We start from the raw sequence: 7,201 nt of genomic DNA on the forward strand, positions 1-7,201 counted from the left end.
ATGGGTGTGTCAGAGGCAGTGCGGTTGGCACAGGATAGAGCAGGGTTTAGGGCTGTTGTGCATAGGGTCGCTATGAGTCGGAAACGACTCGACAGCACATAACAACAACAACAACAATTTAAATACACAAGAAAGAAAAATAAAACAAAATATAGGATTTTTAAGAAAGTAAAAGAATAAGAAGTAAGTCTGAAATAAGTCTTCATCCACCACTGGAACCACTTAATCAACAATAAGAATGTTATTAGTTCAATTATAACTCAAAGTATAATATAAATATCCATTAGCCTTTTTTTGGAAACTTTATGACACATAAGAGAGATGGGGTGGACATCATCTGTGAAGCCAGTATCTTGTCTAGCCCAAACTTTTAAGTGAGTAGCTGAGCATGTTAACTGCACCACTGAGAAACTTCATTTGAAGATCAAACATATAGATTCCAATAAGGCCATGCAAACTTAGAATGACTCAGCAGTGCACACATATATAAAGGGTAGAAATGTTGAAATTATGTAATATTGAAAATGAAATCACTCCTGCATAGTGCATGTGGATTTCAGCCTCAGTAAACCTTCTTTAATAATTAAAAAATATTATTATTTAATCCATTTAAATTCACCAGCTTCTCTGCAAAAGATGACGGTATCCTTTTGTGAAAGTAATTGTCTCTGAAAGCCCTCAGAAGGATCAGCTATGGGTTGGTTTTGACTTGACAGTAAACAACAAGAACAACAAATTTGTAGAATAAAAAAGTCCGATCAGAAGTCATGTTTGGAATTTAGTGTTAAGCCAGTAATTAAAAAATAAACAATTGAAACTGTATTTGTTCTCAGACAATTCATAACTGGCCTGAGGGTAGTAGAATTCCTTGTAGGTACAATCCAATACAAAGAGATACTCAGACCTACAGATACTCAATGATAGCTGCAAAAGGGGCGACTGCAGCTCAAAGGTGGACTGAGTGTCAATAGGTAAAGGCTGTCACCCATGCATACCTGTTGTCATAGTGCTGCCCCACAGGAATAACTGCAGAGGCCCACTTCCCTGGCCTCATATCTCACTTGTAGCCACTCAGCTCTATTTAATTCAGGTAAGGGATCCCCTTTGCTATCATTCCTGCTCAGCAATGTCTAAGTAGGCAGGTGACAAAATGGCCCAGACCACCATGCTGAACTGCAAGGTAGTATGCTCATCTGCAATACATTTGTCACTGAGTGAGCTGAGCTCTCCACTCAGGGTGTGTAGACATGTATACCTGGGATTCTTCTGTTAGGCAATGGCTGATTCCTGGGTAATAACAGGGATTACTTTGTATGCTGAGGGAAGAAGTTTTCAGGACATGAAAGAAATCTTGCCCATAGAAGGGCTGCTTTAGAAAATTGAGGTAGGTTGGTGAGGATCTCCTGCTAGGAAATAAACTTCCACTTTAACAGGCATCCAGGCTACCAGTTAACATTAAAAGAAAGAAGGAAAAAAAAGTCAACAACATCTAAAGAAAAAATTATATAATGTGCTTATGAAATTAAGGCTAATGGCAACAACTTGGAAGCTGCACTGAATGTACTTCTTAATTGCAGTAAACTGAAGCCTGTTACGGGTCCACCTCTGAGAGGTAAAGGAAAAGGCAGGGGGCAAGTAAGATCTGAAGATGAGGAAGACCTGGTAAATGCAAGACCGTCAGCACCTAGCACTTTATTTTATTTCTTAGAGTCTAAAATGGGAAATTTGAATGTGGAAGAACCTAAATCACAACCTCAACAACTTCATCAGGCACAGCATAGATTTTCTAATGTGGAACAAAATGGTGTAAGAGATAATAATCAATCAAGACATCCTCCTCGAAATGATACCAGGCAGCTAAGAAATGAAAAGCCTCCTCGTTTTCAAAGAGACACTCCAAATTCAAAGTCCATTTTCGAAGGTAGTGGATTACCTAGAAACAGAGGTTCTGAAAGGCCAACTTCTTCAGTAAATGAAGTATGGTCTGAAGAGAGAATCAAGTGTGATAGACCATATTCAAGATATGATAGAACTAAAGAGCCTACATATCCTTTGAGTTCTCAGCATAATGAAAGTGCTTTTAAAAAAAGAGATAACTCTATGCAAAGTCGACCAGGAAAAGTTTCATCTTATGCAGAGGCAAAAGAAAATCCATTTCTTCAAGAATCCATTGATTATAATAATTAAAAACGAGGGGAAAGAGAAATTCAAATGGCAAATTCTGATCATTTTTATGACAGAAAACCACGAACAGTAAATAATAAAGCTTTCAGTGGTGTAAAACTTGAAAAACATTTTAATGTACATACTGATTACCAGAATCCTGTCCGAACTAATAACTTCATTGGTGTTCCAAATGGAGAGGCAGAAATGCCACCAAAGGGGAGGCAAGTAGGACCTATAAAGCCGGCAGGACCCATCACAGCTACTCCGTATGACGATAAATCATACTATAATAGTGGGCCTAAAAGAAGATCTGGGCCAATTAAACCAGAAAAAGTTCTAGAATCATCTATTCCTATGGAGTATACAAAAATGTGGAAACCTGGAGATGAATGTTTTGCACTTTACTGGGAAGACAATAAGTTTTACCGAGAGGAAGTGGAAGCTCTCCATTCTTCTGGCATGACAACAGTTGTTAAATTCATTGATTATGGAAACTATGAAGAGGTGCTCTTAAGCAACATCAGGCCCATTCATTCAAACAGAGGCATGACCAGACTCTGGAGTTCCGCCGAGGTGGTGATGGCCAGCCAAGACGATCCACTCGGCGAACCCAGCAGTTTTAAGAACCTCCCCGTGCTTGGAACTAACACAAAAGACACTTCTTGAAGAAAGGAGGCATCAAGTGAAACATCTTGGTCAAGACCTGTTGACAGCACTCCTGTCTTCCTTTAGGATAAAATGCAGCTATGGTGGATATTAGTATTGGAGGAAAAGAAAAGAAGATTTTGGAAGAGAAAAATAAACATAAGAAAAATACTGAATTAAATATAGCAAACACCTTTTACAAATTAAAGACTTTTTTCTTCTGTCACCAATAAAACCAGCACACTATTTAAAAAAAAGAAAAGAAAATAAGGCAGAGATTGTATGTCATACAAATATAGCATGGTATTTTTGTAAAAATGTTGTTTCGTTGCTGTTATGTGCTAGGTCACTATGACTAATAACAATACTATGAACAACAGAACTTAGCCCTACCCTATCCTGTGCCATCTTCATCTTCTCTGCTATATGTAATCCCACTGATACAGTCACCATGCCAATCCATTTTGTGAGGGTGTGCCTCTCTTAAATTGACACTCTACCTTTCTAAGCATGATGTCATTATCCAAGGACTGGCCCTCCTAACAATATGACTAAAGTATTTGAAATAAAAGTTTATCATCTTTGCTTTCAAGAAGCAACCTTGTGTCACTTTCTCCAAGACAGTTCACAGAATATTCAATTCTCTTCTCCAACACCACAACTCAAAAAACATCGATTCTTCTGCTATCCTTATTCATTCACTGTTAAGCTTTCAGATGCAGAGCAACTGACCGAAAAAACCATGGCCTGAATCAGGCATTCCTTAGTCTTCAAACTGACATCATTGCTCCTTAGTAATATGGAGAAGTCCCTGATAATGTGTTTGTCCAATGCAATACCTTTCCTGATCTCCTGACTGCTGGTACCAAGGGTGCTAATTGTGGATCCAAGAAAGATAAAATCATCAACAATTTCAATCCCTTCTTCACCTATCATGATGTTGCCTGTGAGTACATGGTAAGCACATTTGTGATCTTTTTGAGGTCTTTTAAAAATTATTATTTTAAGTTTCTTTGCATACAAAATCCATATATATTGTGATTCATTCATATACATTGTGTTACACACTTTCCTTCATTCGCATTATTTTATACAGTCATTTTCATACAATGTGTTTTATAAAATTAATCACCATTATCTATGCCCACTACTACTCTATTTTTTCCAGTCCTCACTGGATCTTTCCTAATTCCTACACCCCTCCCCTCTGCCCAACAAATTCTGTGGCTGAATGATTTCCCTGCCTTCCCATCTTTTGATCTCTTACCTACTCCCCTTCACTCTTTGGACTTTTACATTAATCTTGATTGTTATTATTCTACTTTATAGTAACGGTCTTTTTCAGTATTTTTCCTTATGAGATTTAGTTCACTCAGTATAATGTTTTCTAGCTTCTCCCATGTTCTATAGTATTTTTCAAAATTGTTGCTCCTGAGTACTGCATAGTATTCCATCATGTGAATATACATAATTTCTCCATCTATTTTTTATGGATATCTGGGCTGTTTTTATTTTTTTTTGTTTCAATCTCTTTAAATTTTAATTTAGTTTGTTTATTTTTCATTTCAATGAACATCTACAGATATTTTGGAATTCCATTCATTCATTGTTGCACCCTTCTCCCCGCACAACCCCCTCCCCCCTCCCCGGCCCCTCATTTGCTCCTCTCCTTGAAAAGCAAAAGAAAAACTCCCTCATTGGTACACAATCCTCCCGCACCTCCCCAAACCCCACCCCCTACCCCCAAATAGAATCCACTCTGCAACCCTCATTGTGTACTCCTACGATAAAAATAATGCCCTAAAAGATAATGCTTTTAGACTATTCCCTCCCCCATAGACTTCAATGCCATAAACATATTTCATCCAGTTTTTCTCAGTCTTACCCCCACCCCAATGCCAGCCTCATTCTACAACAGTGGCACCATATAGCATTTGTCCCTTTGTGACTGAGATACCTCACTCAGCATAATGTCCTCCAGGGTCACCCATTTTGAATAATATTGCCTGAGTTCCTTGTTTTTCAATGCAGCATAGTATTCCATTGTGCGAATATATCACAGCTTCTCTACCCATTCGTTTGTTGATGGGCACTTAGGTTGTTTCCAACTCTTTGCTATTGTAAACAAAGCCGCGATAAACATGGGTATACATATATCTACTTGGATGTCATTTATGGTCTCTTTAGGGTATATTCCCAGTAGTGGAATTGCTGGGTCAAATGGTATCTTTATTTGCAACTTTTTGAGAAAGCGCCACAATGCTTTCCACAGTGGTTGCACCATTTTGTTTTTATTTTTGTGCTGTTGTGAATAACACTGCTATGACCATCGGTGTACAAACCTCTCTCAGTTCTCATTTTTTCAGAGTATATTCTTACAGTGGAATAGCTGAGTCATATGGAATTTGTATATTCAACTTTGTTTGTTTTACATTCCCTTTAGTCGCATTGTGTTTCATGCAATCATTTAAATGCATTGTGTTTTATAAAATTAACCATCACTTCCTTGTCTTTTCAGGTCCCTGCTGGATCTTTCCCATTTCCTTCACCCCTTCCCTCCATCTACCAAATTGTGTGACCCATGATTTCCCCCTTGCCCATCCTCAGCCCTCTTCTACATCCCCTTCTCCTCTTGGATACACATTTTACTAGTTAGCCTTCTATTTTTACAATAACGGTCTTATGCAGTATTAGTCCTTATGAGATTGAGTTGGTTCACTCATCATAATGCTTTCCAGTCTCTGCCATGTTTTATAGTATTTTTTTAAAAATCATTGCTCTTGAGTGCTGCATAGTATTCCATCATGTGAATATACCACAATTTCTCAATCCATTCATTTTTTGTTGGATATACGGACTACTTATATGTTCTTGTGATTATGAATAACACTGCTATGAACACTGTTGTACAAATCTCCATTTTAGCTCAGTTCTAATTTCCTTGGGGTATAGTCCAGCAATGGTATAACTGAGTTATATGGGATTTCTATATTCAGCTTTTTGAGGAAATGTCAAAGTGCTTTCCAGACTGGTTATACCATTTTACAATCCCATGAACAGTGTGTGGCAGGTCCTATCTCTCTACATCCTCTCCAACACTTATTACTTGCTATCTTGTTAAAATTTGTCACAGCTACTAAGGGTGAGTTGGTATCTCATTGTAGTTTAGACTTGCATATCTCATTGTGAGTGATTTTGAGCATTTCTTCTGTTGGTCATCAGGGTGTCATCCTTCGTGACAAATTGAGATAGATACACATGAGAATAAAACAAACTTTACAAGGAAAACTACAAAACACTACTGCAAAAAACAATAAAAGACTTAAATAAATGGAAAAATATTCCCTTTTCAGAAACAGGAAGATTCAATATAGTAAAAAATGACACTCCTACCAAAAACAATCTACATGCTATTGCAATTCCAACACAGATACCAAATTCATTTTTCCAAGAGATAGAAAAATCTATTGGTAAGTTTATTTGGAAAGGAAAGAGACCTTGAATGAGCAAAGCACTTCTGAAAAGAAAGAATGAGGTGGGAGACATAGCACTACCTGATCTCAAAACCTACTAGACAGAGGGTTGGTTAAAAACCAAAGCAAAGCAAAACAACTACTACACAGCTGTAATATCCACAAAAGCATTGTTGTATTACAAAGACAGACACATGGACCCATGGAACAAAGAACTCAGAAATTAACCAATCTATCTAAAGTTAACTCTTATCCCACAAGGAAACAAAGTCTATCAAATGGGAAATGACAACCTCTTCAACATATGGTGCAGGCAAAACTGGACTTCTAGCTGCAGAAAGCTGAAGCAAGATCCACATCTCACATCATACACAAAAATAAACTCAAGGTGTGTCAGAGGCTTAGGGGTAAAGTCTCAAAACCATATGTCATTGTTGTTGTTAGGTGCCCTTCAGTCGCAGGCATTCATAGCGACCCAAGAGTCCTCGACGCTTGGGTGTCTTTCATCCTCTCCAGGTTCATAGGGTTTCTGGAGGCAAGCTATTGTGGAAGTGGATACCATTCCTCCTTCCAAGCTTGTTTTAGTTGGGGACCTCCCCGCCCACCCCGCTCTCTGTCCGCAAAGTTCAGAGGCCCAAAGTTCAGAGCTGGCCGGGGTGGGGGTGGGTTCGAGCTGGGTCGGGGGAGTGATGCAATACCTGAAGATGGGGGTCATGGGTAAGAGCTGAAGGGGTGTGTCCAAATTCAAGTCCACTCCCGCCGTCCACTGCATCTGCACGTGGCACCTTGGCCAGTCCCAAAGTTCAGAGTTGGCAGGGGGGTCGCTAGCTGGATCGGGGGGAGTGATGCGATACCTGAAGATGGGGGTGGTGGGTCAGAGCTGCAGGGGTGTGTCTCAATTCAACTCCACTCCCACC

The 7,201-nt window shown here is 39.0% G+C and overlaps 1 pseudogene; it reads left to right on the forward strand.

Moving 5' to 3' along the window:
• Window positions 1–1,150: 1,150 nt before the first annotated feature.
• Window positions 1,151–2,813, forward strand: LOC102856423 (annotated as a pseudogene).
• The last annotated feature ends 4,388 nt before the right edge of the window (window positions 2,814–7,201 follow it).

The sequence above is a fragment of the Elephantulus edwardii genome, unplaced genomic scaffold (assembly GCF_000299155.1).
Source record: "Elephantulus edwardii isolate Elephantulus edwardi_28Jun2011 unplaced genomic scaffold, EleEdw1.0 scaffold00276, whole genome shotgun sequence".
NCBI lineage: Eukaryota > Metazoa > Chordata > Mammalia > Macroscelidea > Macroscelididae > Elephantulus > Elephantulus edwardii.